The sequence below is a fragment of the Chiloscyllium punctatum genome, chromosome 3, assembly GCF_047496795.1.
Source record: "Chiloscyllium punctatum isolate Juve2018m chromosome 3, sChiPun1.3, whole genome shotgun sequence".
NCBI lineage: Eukaryota > Metazoa > Chordata > Chondrichthyes > Orectolobiformes > Hemiscylliidae > Chiloscyllium > Chiloscyllium punctatum.
In genome coordinates this window covers 136,262,048-136,283,205 of record NC_092741.1, presented here as the reverse complement: position 1 = coordinate 136,283,205, position 21,158 = coordinate 136,262,048, and the positions used below count along the sequence as shown (strand labels likewise).

The 21,158-nt window shown below is 41.2% G+C and overlaps 1 protein-coding gene across 13 annotated transcripts in view; it reads left to right on the top strand.

Annotated features, from left to right (window-relative positions):
• Positions 1-21,158, top strand: part of LOC140465247 (myelin transcription factor 1-like protein) — a 584,786-nt gene that overhangs the window by 175,850 nt on the left and 387,778 nt on the right. Inside the window, exon 2 of one of the 13 annotated variants that reach the window (XM_072561021.1) lies at positions 9,534-9,572. The exons of the other annotated variants lie outside the window; for them this stretch is intronic. The gene's annotated coding sequence lies outside the window, so the exon portion shown is untranslated. The remainder of the gene's footprint in view (positions 1-9,533; positions 9,573-21,158) is intronic. 13 annotated transcript variants of the gene reach the window in all.

Here is a 21,158-nt window from a genome sequence, read left to right as displayed (position 1 = left end):
ACAATGTCCGTCAGTGAAATGTAAGTACAGCTGTCTGCAAGACAGCCATATGTTCTCCTTCAAAGCTGAACTACAACCCTCTCAGGGGTTCTGTCGTGCAAGTTATGGGGATCATTATGATCCTCAGATACAGGCCAACCTCTTCATGTTCCATTTGGCTGTTCAAGAAAGACGAAGTGGCAGACGGAGTTTAAGTCAGATAAATGCGAGGTGCTGCGTTTTGGGAAAGCAAATCTTAGCAGGACTTATACACTTAATGGTAAGGTCTTAGGAAGTGTTGCTGAACAAAGAGACCTTGGAGTGCAGGTTCATAGCTCCTTGAAAGTGGAGTCACAGGTAGATAGGATAATGAAGGAGGTGTTTGGTATGCTTTCCTTTATTGGTCAGAGTATTGAGTTGGGAGATCATGTTGCAGCTGTACAGGACATTGGTTAGGCCACAGTTGGAATATTGCATGCAATTGTGGTCTCCATCCTATTGGAAAGATGTTGTGAAACTTGAAAGGGTTCAGGAAAGATTTACAAGGATGTTGCCAGGGTTGGAGGATTTGAGCTGTCGGAAGAGGCTGAACAGGCTGTTCTCCCTGGAGTGTCAGAGGCTGAGGAGTGACCTTATAGAGGTTTACAAAATTATGAGGGGCATGGATAGGGTAAATAGTGGCTGGGGAGTCCAGAACTAGAGGGCATAGGTTTAGGGTGAGAGTGGAAAGATATAAAAGAGACCTGAGGGGCAACTTTTTCACACAGAGGGTGGTATGGGTATGGAATGAGCTGCCAGAGGAAGTGGTGGAGGCTGGTACAATTGCAACATTTAAGAGGCATTTGGATGGGTATACGAATAGGAAGTGTTTAGAGGGATATGGGCCGGGTGCTGGCAGGTTGGACTAGATTGGGTTGGGATATCTGGTCGGTATGGACGTGTTGGACCGAAAGGTCTGTTTCCATGCTGTACATCTTTATGAATCTAAGCACTCCTGATTGTTGCTGATCCTCACAATGTATGCTCTGTTGTACACTCCAGTGGTTCCCTACCCAGCCTTCCACGCACCACCCTCTGTAAATTTGACCTTCTCCAAAGCTTTGTCGCTAATATTACATCAAATCCAATTCACACATCACCCCTGTTCTCACTGCTCCCCACTGGTCTGACAGTATCTCTGTTTTAATGGTCTCATTATTGATTTGAACCTCTCAATGCCCTTACCTCTTTTTTATTTCTGTTAGGGGGATGGTGGTATAGTGGTGAGCATAGCTGCCTTTCAAGTAGTTGACCCGGGTTCGATTCCTGGCCATCGCAGTGTTGTGGTTTGTAAGCAGCCTTTTAAAGGAAAGGCACTGGGATAAATCAAGGAAACAAATCTTTCATTATGGGGCAGCACGGTGGCACAGTGGTTAGCACTATTGCCTCACAGCGCCAGAGACCCGGGTTCAATTCCCACCTCAGGTGACTCTCTGTTTGGAGTTTGCACATTCTCCCCACGTCTGCGTGGGTTTCCTCTGGGTGCTCCGAGTTTCCTCCCACAATCCAAAAGTGTGCAGGTCAGGTGAATTGGCCATGCTAAATTGTCCGTAGTGTTAGGTGAAGGGGTAAATGTAGGGGAATGGGTCTGGATGGGTTGCGCTTTGGCGGGTTGGTGTGGATTTGTTGGGCCAAAGGGCCTGTTTCCACACTGTAAGTAATCTAATCTAATCTAATCTAAACCTTGTCTAACCAGACAATTGTCTGAGATCTTTGCATTGTTCCAGTGTTGATCTGTTTTGCTAATTTTCTTTGCTCATACCTTGGGATGAAGACCTTCAGCTCCTTAAGTTTTAAATTCTGGAATTTTATTCCTGAACCTGCTCACCTCTCTAATGCTTTCCCCCTCTTTACGACCGTGGCTTAAAATCCATCCCTTTATGTGACTGATGCCACGATGTACCATGAGACATTATACTGGAATGAGGGTAGTAAATGAGTACAAGTTATTATTAGTTTGTGTCATTCGTTTGACCTTAGGGTAAGAAGTGAACATTGTGTACAATTCTGGTCACCGCATTATAGAAAGGATTGGGAAGCTTTGTGAAGGATTCAGAAGAGATTTACTCGGATGTTGCCTGGTAAGGAGGGAAAGTCATACGAGGAAAGGCTGAGGGACTTGAGGCTATTTTCGTTAGAGAGAAGAAGGTTGAGAGGCAACTTAATTGAGATGTATAAGATAATCAGAGAGTTAGATAGGTTGGACAGTGAGAGCCTTATTCTTCAGGTGGCGATGGCTGGCATGAGGGGGAATAGCTTTAAATTGAGGGGTGATAGATATAGAATAGATGTCAGAGGAAGTTTCTTTACTAAGAGAGTAGTAGGGGTGTGGAACACACTGCCTGCAACAGTAGTGGACTTGCCGACTTTAATGGCATTTAAATGGTCATTGGATAGACATATGGACGAGAATGGAATAGTTTAGGTTAGATGGGCTTCAGATTGTTTCACAGATCGGCGTAACATCGAGTCTGAAGGGCCTGTACTTGCTGTAATGTTCTATGTTTCTATCAATTAACTAATGTGTTGATTGATTGCATCTTTTGAGTTTCTTTTTTAAAAAAGTAATTCTTTTACTTTGACACACAAAGTTACACAGACCAGAAATAGCTAACTTAGAAGATAATGGGATAATGAAGGATTTAGTTAATGTTGAGAGACTAGGAACTGCATTGGAACAAAATAATTTTGTTACCCATATCCAGAAATCACTAAACATTAGTATATACTTAGATAAAGTAATTAGAAAGGATGGTGGAAGATCTGCTTGAATCTCAGTGGGTTTGCAATGCAACAGGGAGGGGATTCACCTTCAGTTATAAAGGGAGGTGGGGATCCAGCATAACTTCCTCAGAATCATATGGGTTTTAAAAAGTTAAATGATGAAAACTTTCACATGAATAATGTTTTCACTTTCTTAAGTTTCGAAGATGTATCATAGTTTGCATGGGGTGAGAGGGGCCTTTTAAAATAGCAAGAAGAGATTTTGTAGTGCAGATATGGGAAACATTTCTTTTGGAAATGAGATCAAGGATGTATAATCTTAATGATTTAAATTAAATCATTTTGTGTAAGATTAGAAAGCATTTTTTACACAGTGTTGTGATTATCTGGTTCTTTATTCTCAAAAAACCTGAGTCCACTTAAAATGTTCAAAACTGACCAATAGATTTTTGTTTGGGCCGTTAGAGACGGGGAAATGGTTTTGACGTGCAGATCTTCCATGATCAAATCGAAAAATGGAAATATATTACACATGTTAACTGCTCGTGTCTTATTGTGGGTTCCTATTTCACATAAAAATAGCAAAATTGCTGAACAATCTGGACAAAATTCTATATTTAAATTCTGTCGGCTGGTGTGGAGCGGGTACTTTGGGAAAAAAAGAACTGTGGTCATTAGTGACAATGCCATATTCAGGAATGTGATAATTAACTGCAATGAAAATAAAGAATCAGACTTATTGGAGTTAATTATCACTTAATGCTTCTCCCTGTAAAACTCATTCCAAAAAGTATTTAGAAGTAAATCTGTGTGATAAATAAAACATCACACCACTGGCAGTGCAGTATGGACATCCTGTCATGCATGTAAACCCATCATAACTCACTTCTGCAGTCCTCATGATATACAGGTCTGTCATGGGTGAAGGAATTTGCATGATGCATTTTAATTGGATGTAATTAAGGTAAGTAACTTAAGTAAAATCATTTTGATGAAATGGGTCTTGGTATGATAAACAAATGTATGGAATTTTTAAAAAGTCTGGCATCAGAAAGCCTATTTAATATCTCAGAATTCATAACTTTGTAATAAAATTCATTCACCTTCAATTCTAATGGTCAGCTCCTTATTTGTAATAATTTCCCACAACCTAGAATCACAATTACTATAGCCAGGTACAAAAAGCTATCTGGAGGGTCCAGTATATTCAGCAGTATGCATGTGCTCAACCTGCACAAGAATCTGGCATCTGCTATATTTGATGGGACTGCTCAATTGACATCCCAGACGCAATCCAGGAACTGATGTTTGGCTCACTGCGTCGGAAATCCAAGGACCAAATAGCAGTTTTAGCACCATTGATCACCGCATTCCCTTTTCGCCATCGAGTTTCTTGTTAGCTTTCCATTTTTAAAGAGCTCTACTTATCTCAGTTCCTGGGGAGAATATACCTCTCTTTCATTTCTCCAGTGCATCTTTGGTCAGTGACATTGGCTTCTGAGGAGTTGTGTGTGTCGTAGTTTTAAGTCCCAATGCCAAATGTCCTAAGGGAAAAGAGAGAAATGTGTTATTGGGAGACTATGGAGGTCGCACCAGAAATATTTTTGCATGCTTATGTGACACTATAAGTTCACAATAAGGGAAAATGTCAAGTTAGTTTCAAGTATTATCATTTAACTTTAATACAGCTTTTAATATTAACCATAGTGGGCGGCATGGTGGCTCAGTGGTTAGCACTGTTTCCTCACAGTGCCAGGGACCTGGGTTTGATTCCAGCCTCAGGCGATTGTCTGTGTGGAGTTTCCAAATTCTCCCCGTGTCTGCGTGCGTCCTCTGGTTTCCTCCCATAACCCAAAGATATGCAGGTCAGATGAATTGGCCATTAGCCAGGGGTAAATATAGGATAGGGGAATAGATCTGGGTGGGTTGCTCTTCGGAGGATTAGTGTGGACTTGTTGAGCAGAAGGGCCTGTTTCCATACTGTAGGGAATCTAATCTAATATGTACGTCATGGAAAAGAAAGATGCACTTAGAGAACAAAAAGATGCACTCTATCTTTCTCTGGATTTGTTAGAACTGTATTTTTTTCTTTTGCTATTCCGTGGTGTTTCTCACAGACTCAGTGACTGAGGACATTTTTTTGTTTGGTGCTGTCATTCATTTTATGGGACAGGTCCCTCAACTCCAACTGTCCCTAGACTGTAGTAACTAGTTTGCTCCATGTACTCAGGCACCTTCCTGATGGAATGATGTGGTGTGCTGGATCTCACTACTTTCAGGCAACGAGGAACAATCTCAGTTTTCTGTGGAACACACCTCTCATGTATGTTTTCTGAATTTTATTTTGTAGGCTTTTGACCAGCGTATCTGAATTATCAAGCCAGTAGTGTGTTCATACTCTGTGGATACTAGTTAGCTTAGGGCAGCACAGTGGAAGTGGTTAGCACTGCTGCCTCACAACGCCAGGGACCCGGGTTCAATTCCTGCCTCAGGCAACTGTCTGTTTGGAGTTTGCACATTCTTCCCGTGTCTACGTGGGTTTCCTCCAGGTTCTCCGGTCTCCTCCCACAGTCCAAAAATGTGCAAGCTCGGTGAATTGGCTATGCTGAATTGCCCGTAATGTGAGGCGCATTAGTCAGGGGTGAATGTAGGGGAATAGGTCTGGGTGGGTTGCTCTTCGGAGGGTCAGTGTGGACTTGTTGGGCCGAAGGGCCTGTTTCAAAACTGTAGGGAATCTGATCTAATCTAATCTAAACTTTGTGATGCTGTCCATAGTCTGTCAGACTGTGAACAGTTCTTCCCTAGTGGAGTCTAACAAGTGACGTATGCAAATTTGCTTTCACAATTACAAGTTGCTTATTTGGTAATTGTATTGCATCAAAGCCCATGTGCAGTTATGGTTTACATTAATTGTTTGAGTTGATAACAGTTGGAGGACATTATTACAAATGAAACAAATGAGAGACCTATCAAATATTTACATGTCTAAGAGAGGAATAATGTGCTGCATTTGCATGCAGTGCCTCAATTAGTGTAATTGTGTTGAGGTTTATTGTTCTATGTGTTTGTCTTAGAAGCATACTACCTCTTCTTTGCCCCATTAAGACACTCCGTAAAAACAAGCTCTTTGACCAAACTTTTGCTTATCTGCCTTAATATCTTCTTGATGTGGCTCTGTGTCAAATTTGGTTTGTTAATGTTTCTGTGAAGCTTCCTGGGGTGTTGTATTACATTGCGGGTGCTGTATAAATGCAAGCTGTGACTGACCGACAGCTGTGCCATTTCCTTCAGTTGTAAATTTGTTTGTTTCTAAATTATTTTTAACATAACCTTTCAAGGTTAAAGTGTCAAAATGTTCCAGGCTTGGAAAGGTAGCATTTTGCAGTTCAATTTATTTTTTTCTCCCATTTCTTAGGCCACATTTAACTGTAAGGGAAAGTGATAACAACAGTATGACACCTGATTGCATGGTACATCACGTGGCATGCTACCTGTTACCGTTGAAAGCAATCCCGTGAAAAAAATTATTTACACTGGTCTAAAGTGTACTTATCTGTTAACCTTGCTATGATGGTGTTATGTATTTGGGATTATACTGAGAATGTAAGAATGCTACAAAACCTGAAATGAGAGCAAACATTTTGAGTGAGCAAGCCTACAGCTCTGACAAGCCATGTGCAATCCTCTACATTCAAGGTATTTCATTTCTTCAGGGATAGTTCTTCAAACATTTTCCTATATTTGAAGATAAATGATGCAAAACTCCAGAATGTGTACCTCACCATACACTGTTTATTATTCATCCTTGACCAGATGCCTTCCTTGCATGGTACTGTCATAGTTTCTGCTGTTGATGATCTAACATGTTCCACACAGACTACATTCATCCCTTTCTGTAAATGTTCATGTAGCTGTCAGTCTTGACCCAATTCTGAAATCATCGATCTTTTTTTAAGGGAGTTCATCATAAATATCAATTTCTAGTCATGGATGTTATCATCTGACAGTAGGAGGTCAGATGGGCACAGCATGGAATTATCGGTTTGAACTCAAATCTGGGATCATAATGACCATAACAGAAATAGCAATCAAACAATTTATGGATGTTGGCATTATCTTGAGATTGAATCTTTTGTCATTTTTAACAGCGGCTAGAATGTTCTGTCATTCTACTTTTCCATTTGAGCTAGAAAAATTAAACCCAGTGCCTCATCTGTTCTAATTGCACTAAAGAATAGACCAAGTGGTGTGCTAACGTGTGGATGGGTGGGTGAGACATTCATGTTGGTTGGAGATGTTGCTACAGTGCTGAGAGTATCAGAGCTGGTCTTAATAGCACAATATCAGATTAACATTATCACATGATTCACAACACAATGTTTTTAATCCTTGTTTTCTGAATAATTATCCAATTGATATGTACTGTAATGCTATTAACAGTTTCTTCCCATACATAGTAACATACGATCAATCATGTGTTGCAGATGAGATTGATTTTAGCAATAACGGAGTTTCACAAAGTAGGTAGAATTTCAATTTAAAACATCTGATCCTGCTCACTGCAGGCTGTAGTATCCTACTTTTCAGTTGTCACTCTTTCATTGACCCTTAGCTGTTGGATTATCCTGTAGTGTCCTCCTTACTTAGAAGTTAATAATGAACAGACAACATGATGACCTGATCATGCTTGCCAGGATGAAGACTGTTTTGACAATAGGATACGTCATTTAACTTCTGAGACAACTCCCACCCCCCGACAGACACACACACACACACACCTTTCTCACCTTCTTTACTGAATCAGTTCTCTCTTTCCTTCCCTCCCTTCTATATTTTCTCTCGTCTTTGATACAATGTGGGCATTTCATTTCTGACTATAATCAAATTGAGTAACCTGCCAGTCCATTTTAGAGGGACATTAAGAGTGAATTACATTGCTCTTGGTCTGGAGTCACATGTCGGCTTGATCAGGTGAAGAAAACAGATTCCATCTGTACAGGACATTAGTTAAACTAGATGGGCTTTTACAACAATCAAAGATAGTTGCATACCCACTATGACTGAGAATAGCTTTATGTTCCAGATTTTATCAATTGCATTTAAATTCCACCAGATTCACAAATGAATTTAATCTTGTGTTTCCAGAGCACGAGCCTGGGTGTCTGAATTACTGGACCAGTAATTCCCACTCTGCCATCCTCATCCCCTGTAGATTCCCCGATAGAATCTCTAATGTGTAGAAAGAGGCCATTCAGTACTGACTCTCCAAAGAGTATCCCACCCAGATCGTCCCCCCACACTACCCTATCCCTTTAACTCATGACTAATTCACCTAGCCTGCACATCCCTTGATAGTATAAGGCAACTTAGCACGGCCAATCCACCTAACTTTGAACTGTGGGAGGAAACAGAGAGAATGTGTAAACTCCAGACAGCCACCCCAGGCTGAAGTTCAACCCAAGTCCCTGGTGCTGTGAGACAGTCATGTTAATCACTGAGTCATGTAGTTTCATAGGCATAAAATCACCATCAAGTACAAAATACTGGTGCTCATTTGCTGTAATTGAATCTAGACAGTGAATGTTGACTGGGTATTTGGTCACAGATTGCATGAAAACTAAACCTGACTCTTTTTATCACCTGATATCTTCATACTTCTGAGAAGGAGTCTTTGGTTAGCTATCAGGAGTAGACATTTTCTCTTTTCTGAGTCACTGATAGAATGGCAATATTGCTGTCAGAATTTTTCTTCCTAACCAGTGATACTTATTTATTTCCTTACTCTACTCATCCACAGTGTCTATTCAGCTAATTGGCATCCTGTTTTCTGTCCTTTAAGTTTCTTTCCTTGAGTGTTGGTAATCTTTAATCATCCTCATTAAGATAGAATAAGCTACACTGAGCCACGTAAATTAATACACCCACTCACTTGTTTTGCATGTAATAGTATTGCTATTTATACTTACATAGCCCTGCATTGACTTGCTTCCTGTATCAGAGCTAGTCCATCAGGTTCTGATATCAATATCACAATGGTTCATGCCCATGGTGCTGTTAGGCTTTGGGCATTGTCAGCACTACAAATGGTGCCTTATTTCTCCTGCAATATCCAGATCTTTCACATATATTCATGTTTCAATCAATTCAACTGAATTAGCTCTGACTTGTATGGTGTAAGTATTTTTGCATCTGATTAACTGTGCTTTTTGTGAATCAAAATGAATGGATGCAACTTTTAATCTTCCTCCATGCTCCTCTTAAGTACATACTCAATGGGAGTGAAGTTAGTGGCTATTAATTTTTGTGTGCAGCTCCATAAAAAAAAGGCTCATTGTCTCTTTTTACTGGGCTACATGTAGATCTTGTTAGTGAAAATTGTGCAGCCGTTGAAGAACTGACAAGCAACAGCTCTGCTGTAGTCAGTTGAGTGAAGTGGCATGGAATTTGACAAAAGCAGTTGTCTAAGAGGTTTTTTCATCACCACTTTCCTTACCTGCTATTCTGCTGTTCCATGGTTATTGAATTCACCCTTGGTGATCTGTGTGGGAAGTGACTTCCGAGCGGCAGTGAGGCTATTGAAGTTGACATCATGCTGATCTTGTTCTCCAACATTGTGAGGCCAGCAAAGTAATTAGATTAGATTAGAATTAACAGTCACTAACGTAATAGTCAATCCATTCCTGAGAGAAGCAACGCTTAAGCTTAGGATCTCAGTTTGGTGTGGGGTGTGTGCTGGTGTCTTTTATTATCAAGAGCCCCAAACTAGCTATGTTTTCTTTATTTGGTTATAGATTCCAAACTTGTCCAGGGATCCAGCAACTCACCATACTGTAAGTATTGTTTGGCAGACACCCAAAAGACTCCACGAGGCTTCAATATGTAGCATTAGTGAAGGACATACAGAGACAGTTAGTTCAGTGTAAATGTGCAAGTTGTTGAAGGCATTGAGATTATCCTCTCTATAAATTCCAGCTGTTTTCCTGCTCTTCGGGTGGTTGACTAAGCCCCTGACACACACACACACACATACACACACACACACACTTTCACCCATTCCTTGCCATTAGTTCACTTAGTAAGTTATAAAACAGATTTGAAATTGCTTACGCTTCTATTTTTAAAGGACCTCTTGAAATGGGGTGAATGACTGAAATTTGGTGAAAGGTAATATTGGCATGCTGGATTTTGATCAGTGCTTGAAGGATTAACTAAATGAGGGAAACTAAAGGAATAGTGAAACTGGACCTTCTCCCCACATGAAATTGGTGGAGGGTTCTGATTTCACTTTTTCTCAATCCTTTGATTGCTCATAATCTTGTTGGGCACTTCACTTGGGAGGAGTTAAAGGTCATAGAGTTGATCATCCTCTCCTGCCTATATTTACATACTTCAGTAATATTTGGGGGATTGTTGCGGGGTTGTCCTTTTCGCTGATACTGACACCATTTAGTGCATGTCTTCTTGTGACCAGGACCTCTAGCACCTGTTCCACTGAATGTCCCGAACTGATCCTTTAGTAGAACGTAAACACTGTTCGGTCTTGAGCATAGCCAACAGCCTCTTGGGAGCAGCTGGAAAGGAAACTTCACCCCCTGAACTTGGGCAAACTCCAAGTACATCATGCTCAGTGTGTCTGGATGACTTAGAAATATGTAAATGAGCTGACTTCACATTGTGAGGCAAGCCCAGCACACTTAGGATAGGAAAAGCCAGTACCTGATAGACAGTGATCACGTACAAACAGCTTCAAAGTATATTGTACCTCTGCCAAGGAACATGGACATTTTGAGCTAACAGTAATGGCCTGGATTTTGCAATCACAGTCACATCAAAACTGTTAAGATTTGCCATTATTACTCCTCTCAAACTGACAGGGACTTCTGGAGTCTACACCTGCACAGTTAAAATCTGAAAATCCAGATGTTGCTGTCAGTGATTCTACCCTTCCCTATAGGGCGCACTGTTGAGGTGCATCTGGACTGTAATCAATTAAAAATCAGTGAACTGACAAGAACTTCTGCTCTTAGTTTCACTATAAAAATCCTTGAAAATGTTTCATCTTGTAGAATGAATTGTAACTAAGCTTTCTGTGATGTTCTATGTTCATAAAGTATTGCTCAGAAGGCAATTTGGCCCAGCAAGGCTAATTTCATAGTTGTTGAATATAACACTTCTTCATTAGAATAAGGTATTCTGTGCGTTTTTAAAATAATTTTGTTTTTGCTTCTATTAGAATCAGTATTTATTCCCAAATCATTTATTATACTTGCAGAAACAAAATAAAAATGAAGTGATGCAATGATGATTTGTTTGTTGTCTCTGAGAATCCTTCAACTTGACTGGCTTCTTGCCCTCCTTGATGTCATCAGTGTTGCTGGGATTGTGATGTGTCATCAGAAACAAACTGTTATTGGAAAATACATACTGTGAGATCTTCATGTACAGCTCCTCTCAAGGTCAAGTTGAGGGCTACTACTTCACAATTGATTGTCAAATCCAGCCCAAAGTTTGCCATCTCTCATTAATCTTGGAAGGATAGTGATGAGTCGCTTTCTTGAACAATTGCATTGCACACAGTGTAGGTACGCCCACAGCCATGTTATATAAGGAGCAGCAGAATTTTGACCCAGTTGCAAGCATTCTCCAGATTATAACAATCGTACAATCAAATTCAAAAAATGTTTGACCAAGAAGAACTTGCATAATTTTAGTCTGAATCTACAGTAATGATTCAGCTATTATCTTAGAATGGCAGTGAACTGTCGACATGTTTATTCAACTGTATCTATATGCAGAAAGGGTATGAGTAATCTTCACCACACTACCAGGTAGTCTATTCCAGATTCTAACTGCTTAGTGTTGAAAAGGTTTTCCCTCATGTCACATTTGCTACTTTTGGAAGTCACTATTATCTATGCTCTCTCATTCTTGCTCTTAATGAAGAGGAACAGTTTCTCCCTATCCACACTATCCAGCATGCTGATATTGTTTGAAAACCTCTATCAGATCTTTTCTCCCAAGAGACCATTCTCAACTTCTTCAATCTGTCCTCATAACTGAAGTTTCTCGTCCCTGGATCCATTTTTTGTAAATCACTTCTGCGCTCTCTCTCCAATGTGTTCACATTCTTCCTATAATTTGGTGCTCAGAACTGTACACAATACTCCAGCTGAGATCTAAAAATCACCTTATACAAGCTTAACATCACGTCCTTGCTCTTGTATTTAAGCCCCTAAGTATTCACACCTTATGTCATTGTTGAATTGAATTGAATTTATTGTCACATGTACTGAGGCACAGTGAAAAGCTTTGTGTTGCGAGCAAATGTGAGTTGCACCATGATTGCAGTGTATCTGCAAGATGAATTGCAATAACTCAACATTGATTTATTGAAAGCATCCTCAAAACCTCTGACCTCTACTATTCCAGGAGAAACAAGGATAGCAGATATATGGAAACAATATCAGCATCAAGTTTCCCTCAAGGCCACGCACATTAACCTGAATTGGAGCTATATCACCACACCCTGACTATCACTGGTCAAAATCCTGGAGCTTCCTACATAGCAGCGCTGTAGCTATACCTACACAGTAGAGGCTAAATGGTCTACTGTAGTCCAAGAAGGCAGCACAACCTTACCAAGAGCAATTCTAGATGGGTCATAAATATTGGCCTCATCAGCAATGCATTATGATTGCCATAAACAATAAATAAAAGGAATCATTTGTTACTGACTTAAGATGTTGCTCATTTTAAAGTGGAAGGGATCTCAATAAGCATATGTAAGGGGCGTGGCACCTGTTTTATTTGGACATCAGGATATTTTGAAGTTTCCAGCTTCCAGGTTAGCGATGGCACAATTCCAGAGGAGGTCATCCAGAAAATTGCTCTTCTCTGCTCTTTATTTAGAGACTCTTCTCCACAGTGTGGCTAACTTTGGAATTGCAGCATCTGAAACGTTGCAGATTTAAACTCCTGACTGACCCCTTTTTCACAGGTTGCAAATTTCTAAGTAATGTTTTAGAAATGGAGAATCTCACAAGGTGACTACAGAAAATGAACCCCATGGTGTAGATGCTCCAGCCACTCACATAATGAATGGTCTAATATTAATACTTAGATCTCCCATCATGTGATAAAAAAGTAGTGATGGAAAGTAAACATCACATCATTCACTTCCATTTATGTTGGTAAGCACTTAACTATTGTTGCTATGAAGCATTTTCCTTGGTGAAACTTATAATTAAGGTAGAGGATAGTGCTTCTTGGGAATAGGAAATGTTGTCACTTTTGCCAGTCAGTTAAAGATCTTCGGGTTGAAACTGCTGTTATCTGCCAAAGCAATGTTTTTAAATACCAACTTCAGAATAATATCTCACTGGTATTGATGTACGTATTTGCATCAACCATCTCGGCAGCTGTCTGGCAGGGATTACAAACCTTTGGGCATTTTTGTGGATCCCACTCATTTTAAATTATACCTGATTACTTGTCAAACTCACCTTTGTGAGATGCTGAATTGAGGCAGAAAAAGTAGGTGTTCAGCTGCTGGATGTGACTTTCCTCTCCCTGGAAGTAGTGAGAAAGCGGGGTGAGAAGGGGAAATAATTAATTGAGCAAGTCTTCCCTGGAAAGAAACTCAACTGTCCTTTCACCACCTCGTCAAATGTATTGGGTGAGACAGTTCATAGATGCCAATGGAAGGCTTAAACTTGCCACTTACACCATTATATGCCTCTCAACTGTACAACTGTGATGACATGCCTGTTGCGTTTATTGGGGGAGGTTGGTAATTCCAGGTACTCCTATTTGGGTATAATTAGAGGAATAGATTGGGGGAGTGAAGAATGAGGCCTCTGATAGTCACTCTCAGGTCTCACCTCTGACCCCTTTCCACCACACCTCCCCCTCCAGTGACTGCCCCCCCCCCCCCAAACTTGGTAAGAAGATGACAATAAGGACTTACCTCTTCATCACTGGATCCCCTGAGGGGCAGGCCCCAATTAGTGTACACTAGGACCCAGAACAGTTGGCCTCTGATTGGCCATCAACTGCTGGTGTTTCAGGTTGCAAGTGGACAAAGCCAGTGCTAGGCTGAGCCATGTGCCTTTCCTCATCTGTACGGTTTTAATGAGCTGAATGGGGTAGAGGGTGCTGTTCCAGTGAATTAACCAGCTGGTGGGGATGATGTGTTCATCACCACTTAGCGTTCTTGTCCCCACACTTAGAGAAGAAAGGAAATTAACATAATTTGGATTCATACTAATGAGGTGAACAGACAGCAAACCAAACTGTTGTGCACATAATTGCCCTCAATTGCTGTGTTTGGGTAACTTACAAGTCCACTGAACAAACAGAGGGAAATGTAGTCAATTAATACCACGTTTTCACATTTTTCAAGCCCATATGATACTATTTTATGTTTATTTCTGTTTATTTTCTGTGTTCTTTTGTGGTACTGCTTTTGCTCATTGTAAATCAGAGGCTTGTTGCCAAAATTAGGTGGAGGTGCCTCTGTGTTCACCAAAGAGATTTGGAAAGTGGCCTGTCGGAAGCGTAAAAGATGTGCTGACAAACCATGGTGTAAATGTTTTTTGAATGGTGGAGGGTAGTTTGATCAAGGTTTCTGTCATGAAACTGCCTGGTTACTGTTGGGGCTCACCATCATCGTTCTGGACATCTGATCTTACTTGTCAAGTCATCACTCAGTTGGTCAAACAGGAACTCACTACGTGAGGAATCCTGGATTTGGCTCCCACTATCCCAGCTGAAAATGTGTTGCTGGAAAAGCACAGCAGGTCAGACAGCATCCTGCTGCGCTTTCCCAGCAACACATTTTCAGCTCTGATCTCCAGCATCTGCAGTCCTCACTTTCTCCCACTATCCCAGTAACAGTTTGCTCACAAGACAAGTGGGAAAATCCAAGGACCTGTCAAAAAGCCATCACCACTGTTCCTTACTATTTTCAGAGGGGTTCTGGGCCATGATGATGATGGCCAATGTCCCTTGTGTTCCCATGTTGGCTGCTGCTAACAGTTAGATTGTTTACCATTTTTAATTTTCAACAGGAAACATTCAGGTAAAATAGGCTGTTTATTTTAATGCCAAACAAGTTGTGTGAAATTTACGCTTAGTTTTGAGGAAGACATTTTTGGGCTGATCTTCATCTCGCCATTGCCTGGTTTTCCACATATGATTGGATGGTTGCAATACTGCACCAAGAGCCTTCCTGCTGAATGTAATTCTACATTGACTCCAATGAGCTAGCTAGTGCTCTTGGAAGTCTCATTATTACACGTAAATCAGAGTCCAGTGAGGTTATTCGGATTCCAGTGCAATTTTTGTTTGAATTAATAAGGCCTCCTCTGAATGCTGAAGCCAGCCTATGTGACACAGTCTTCCCTTTGTGATACTCATGTGCAAGTACTCAAATCATTGAGATCTATTAGAAAACATCTGGTTTCATTTATGGAGGTGCTTTTTGGAGTTGGAAATCACTGCATTTTTGATTTACTTCAAGTTTAAAAAGGACCTGGTTACTGCAAAAATGGGAGGCAGCTTGGCCAGTTCATTCTGATTGGAAGAAGAGGAGAAAGCAGAACATTATTAGATGGGAGAGCATCATGTCATTATGTTTAGGGCTCCATGGAAGTCACAAAGAAGAATGGCTGGTTACAGCTGTCATTATGGTGCTTATAGAGTCTATAGGCCCAGAATAATCTTTACCCAGTGTACTGATGATTGATGAATAAAAAGACATATATTCCAGTTCTCCAGAGATTTTTTTTTAAGCAATCCATTTACAGTAGTCCATTGAGCAGGACTCAAAATCCATTTCAGAGTTGATCACATGCAAACCACTCTATATTTCTCAATTTTTTCACCTCAGGTTCTATGCTGTGTATGGAGGAGATAAATCACTGGGTCCGGATGGCTTGCATCCCAGGTTGTGAGAAAATGGAGATGGAAATATTTCAAGGGCTTGTCTTTAAACTCTAATCTTCTCTAGATATGGGAGATCTAACAGAAGACTGGAGGGAGGCACAGCTGACAGCCTTATTTAAGAGAAAGTGTAAAGATAGTCCTGGCAACTCCACCCAGTTAAGTTATCGTCAGTTGTGATAAGGTTTTAGAAACAATAATCATGGAAGTAATGATTTGGTGATGCTGGTGTTGGACTGGGGTGTACAAACTTAAGAATCCTACAACACCAGGTTATAGTCCAACAGGTTTAATTGGACGCACTAGCTTTTGGAGCGCTGCTCCTTTATCAAGTGTTTGTCCTGAAGGCTAGTGCTTCCAATTAAACCTGTCGGACTATAACCTGGTGTTTTGTGATTTTTAAAATGGAAGTAATGACCAAGCACTTGAAGAATTGTGCTTTAACTAAAGAGACCCAGCAGGGACTTGTGACTGTCGATCATGCTTAACCAATCTAATTCAATGTCTGGATCAAATATCAGAGAAAGTTGATGTAGGGAATGCATGGATGTTGTGTACATGGATTTCAAGAAAATGTTTAGCAACTACCACATAAAAGACTGCTCAACAAAATCAAATTTCAAGGAATGGGATGGGGTGGGCAGAGAATCAATGTCTAATTGCACAAAAACAATTGGCTTATGGATTGGAAACAGCAAGTTGTTGGAAGTAGTTATTTTTCCGACAGACAAATAGTGGTCCACTGGGTCGTTGCTATGACCACCATAAATGACATGGACTTGCGAAAACAGTAAAATTTTAAAATTTGCCGATTATATCAAACTTGGACGATCAACCACCAGTAAGGATAATATGAATTGCCTGCAACAGTACATAGATAGGTTAGCAGAATGAGCAGGAAAGTAGCAGATGGATCTTAATACAGAGAAGTATGATGTAATGCACTTTGCAAAAGGATAAGGAGGAGCAAGACAAATTTAATGGTACATTTCTAAAAAGTGTCAGGAAGATGGTGAACTGGAATATATGTGTATCATTCTTTAAAGTGGATAGATCATGTTGTGAGTGTTTAACAAAGGATATGGGGTCATGGGTTCATAAAACATAAATACAAGAACAGGCAAGTTATATAGAATCTTGATAAAACTCTGGCACAGATGAAATCCCAATAAAAGGACCAAATTAAGATCTGATCTACTTTAGGAAGTTTGTGAACAACCTTTGGAAGGTGCAGAGAAGACTTACCAGAATGGATCTAGTGCTGCAGAGCTTTAGTTTCAAGCTTAGCTGAGAAAGATTAGAGCAAAGGAGATTGAGAGGAGATTGGTTGTGGTTTACAAGACTATAACAGGCTTAAATACAAAACCAGGGAAAACTGTTGTAATTAGCAGTTAGTACAAGGACCTGGGGATACAGACTTAAGATCTCAGGCAAGAAATTGTCAAGGAATATGATGAGAATCTTCTTCACATAGTGAGTTGGAATGACATGGAGCTCACTGCTCATGAGGATAGTGAAAGTGTAAAACAATCAATGATTTCAAAATTGGGTAGGCTTTGATGGAAATGAACTTGCAATGTTGGATTGGGTTGGAGGATTGCCCTGAGCAGAGACGATACAGACTTGATGGCCTGAACTCCAGGCTACATCAAACAGGTGACTGATACTGTCTGTGCAAAGGCCAGCCAGCAAGTAATTTTCTTCAGGAACCAGCAGGAAAGGTTTGTGAGGTTATAAATGTTCTCGGTTCCATGAAGTTCAGGATGTGATTGACTGCACCTTGTGTAGCCCACAAGAATCCTGTCGAAGAGGCAACCAGCCGTAAGCATTTCATTCCCTTCAGTTTAGATTAGTCTATGCCCAAGTGCCTGCAATTCATGCAGGTTCCATGCTTACGTTTCGATATTATGCCTTTATACAGGGACAGATCACCATTTTCCCTGCTCCCACTATATACGTGCATATTTTGTTACAGCATGGATGCTTAGCAACGAAAGCTGCCTCTTCAAATGTGGCTTATTTCACCTCTGCAATAACAATGCAAGCCTGCTGAAATAAGATTCAACCAACTCATGTGATTACAAGAGCAGATGATTGGAGAGCACAAATAATGTCCTGGACAGCTTTGGCGGGCGTTCTGCAGTACAGCCTGGGGAAAAAGTGTCCCTGATCATTGTCATTTGTACAGTATTACAGTGCACCAGGGACGGCAATTGGAGCCGGCACAACAGAAAGGCCTTTTGCCTCCTGAGAAAGGAAACTCAAGTGACAACAAAGATGAAGCAAAAGGGAACAGCTCCAGCTCGTAGCTACGTTCTCTTGCAACAGTTAATTACTCAATGTGGTTAGCTTCACTCCTCCCAGCAACCCAGCACAGCTCCACACTCCAAATACGGTTAGTGTAGGGATGTTATAAAGCATCATTTTCAGGACAGATGAAGAAATCATTCTTGCTTTTCTTGCACAGTTAAAATCAATGAACGTTTTTCAACATTTCAGACTAATACTACACACATTCTCTGCTTTCTCTTTCTGTGCCTGTCAGCTACTCTGGTGCTGTAACTCCCTCTCAGGGAGAGGAGAACTCCTTGCACGCCAAATTGCCTGCTCTACTGGGACCCCGCATGCTGCAATGTGAAAACTGGGATGTCTTGACTGTTATAGATCATTGCAAAAAAAATTGGTCCTGGGGAAGTGTACCATGAATAGACAGCTCTGATTTCAGAGGAGAAAGTGAGATTAGATTAGATTACTTACAATGTGGAAACAGGCCCTTCGGCCCAACAAGTCCACACCGCCCCGCCGAAGCGCAACCCACCCATACCCCTACGTCTACCCCTTACCTACACTACAGGCAATTTAGGATGGCCAATTCACCTGACCTGCACATCTTTGGACTGTGGGAGGAACCGGAGCACCAGGAGGAAACCCACGCAGACACGGGGAGAACGTGCAAACTCCACAGTCAGTCGGCTGAGGCGGGAATTGAACCCAGGTCTCTGGCCCTGTGAGGCAGCAGTGCTAACACACTGTGCCACCGTGCCGCCCATGAGGACTGAAGATGCTGGATTTCAGAGTCGTGAGTGTGGTGCTGGAAAAGCGCAGTAGATCAAGCAGCATCCGAGGAGCAGGACAATCGACGTTTCGGGCATAAGCCCTTCATCAAGAAATAGGCTTGTGAGCCAAGGGGTAGAGAGATAAATGGGGGGGGGGGGGGGGGGGGGGGGGGGGGGGGGGGGATGTGGCTGAATGTGAGAAGGACGGATGAAGGCTGGGGAATGTGGCTGAATGTGCGATAGGTAGATGAAAGTGGGGGTGTAGGTCGGAGAGGAGGGTGGAGCGGCTAGGTGGGAAGGAAGATGGACAGTTAGGACAGGTCTTGAAGGCAGTGCCGAGTTAGAAGGTTGGATTGGGGTGGGGGGGTGCGGGGAAGGGGAAATAAGGAAACTGGTGAAATCCACATTAATCCTGTGTGGTTGGATTTGACTTAAACTCTGATTTTAGAGGTAGCTTCAAATCGACATCATACCAACTCTGCATTGTAAACAGTGATGCACCCATCTCAATACTGGAAATGGGAAATCAGTGCAACTCGCAAAATATTCTCTTCTCACTGGTGGTATCAAGTGGCCATGTAAATCACTGTACCTGATGCACACAGGAAATTAATATCTCCCCCACCTCTATCTCTTTGGAATTAAAAATTTCTGAAACATAAATCAAAAGTTACCACGAGCATGTAATTAGTTGTTGTGCTTTAGTTTACATGGATATAGACACCACCACTCTGTTTAAAAAAGACACTAAAGAAACATTCATTCTTTATAAATGACAGGCTATGCCAATTCCAACTGGAAAGAATTGAACCATTTCCCTTTGACATTCAATGGCCATCACTGAATAACCTCTCCATGTCAACATCCTCTCCATATCAACATCCTGGGGGTTACCATTGATCAGACACTAAACTGGGCGAGCCATATAAATTCAGAGACTTTGAAGGCAGGCCAGAATTGAGAAATTCTGCAGCAAGGAGATCACCACCTGAATCCCCAGAGGCCCAACATCATCTCCCAGGCACAAGTCACAGTTGCCTGAATGAGTGCAGTTCCAACATCACTCAAGTAACTTGACAACATGCAGCATTAAACAGCCATTTGATTGGTCCCATTTTTGTCACCTTTAAAATTCATTTCCTCCGCCACTTAAAAACAATGGTGTAAGTATGGGCCATCTACAAAATACACTGCAGTATTCAACAAGGCTTCTTTGACAGCAGCTATAGCCATCATCACTTAGAAAGGCAGTTGCTGCATGGGAACACCATCACTTGCACTCCCACTCCCTCACCAAGTCAATAACCATTATGAATTGCAAATACCATATATCACTTTTTCCTCAGTGTCTCTGAAACTCCCTTCTGAAGGACTTTGGCTATAGTTCCCCAGTGACCATCGTTGTGGGCTTGAAATGATAGTGCACCAACACTTTTTCAACAGTATTTAGGGACGTGTAATAAATTATGGTCCAGCCAGCAGCATCCATATCTTGTGGAAGAATCAAAAGGAAATAAATATTATCTGATCAATCGATTTTAAATTTGTTTCTAGCTTTTCTTAACATAATTATGAAAATTTTTTGAACTGGTGGCTCAGTGGTTAGTACTGCTGCTTTGCAGCGCCAGGGACCTGGGTTCAATTCCTGCCTTGGGTGACTGTCTGTGTGGAGTTCATACATTCTCCCTGTGTCTGCGTGGGTTTCCTCTGGGTAGTCTGGTTTCCTCCCAAAGTCCAAAGATGTGCAGATTAGATGGATTGGCCAAACTAAATTGCCCATAGTGTTCAGAGATGTGTAAGTTAGGTGGGTTGACCATGGGAAATGTGGGGTTGTAAGAGTGGGGTAGCAGGATGGATGTGGGTGGGTTGCTCTTCAAGGGGATTGGTGTGGACACGATGGACTGAATAGCCTGCTTCAACACTGTAGGGATTCTATGGTAAGAAGCTTATTGAAGGGGAAACAGATTTATTTGATGAATTCTGCTCGTTAAATGGTACAAATACATATGTCACAGATCTGGGAAAACACATCAATTCCAAATCTAGGTTTTAAGGAGAGAGTAAGGCCTCAAATTAAATCTTCACTGAAAGCATTATAGCCAATTTAGTGGATAAATGTAATTATGTTTTTGTTTATTATGTAATTTTTGAATTTTTAAAATTATATTCGCCATATTCCGGAGAAATAAATTTCTGTCTTTGAAGATGTCAGTTAAGCTGAAGCATGGAAGTGCTAGGAAACTGAAATCTTGTAGCAAGGTGGCTTTGTGCATCAGTGGTGGAGGGAATTAATGTTGAAGCTCATGAATGAGGTGCCAATCAAGTGAGCTCCTTTGTTTGGGATGGTGGCAAGCTTCTTGGTTGTTGTTAGAGCTGCAATCATCTCGGCCGTTGTAGAGTATTCCATCATGTATCTCT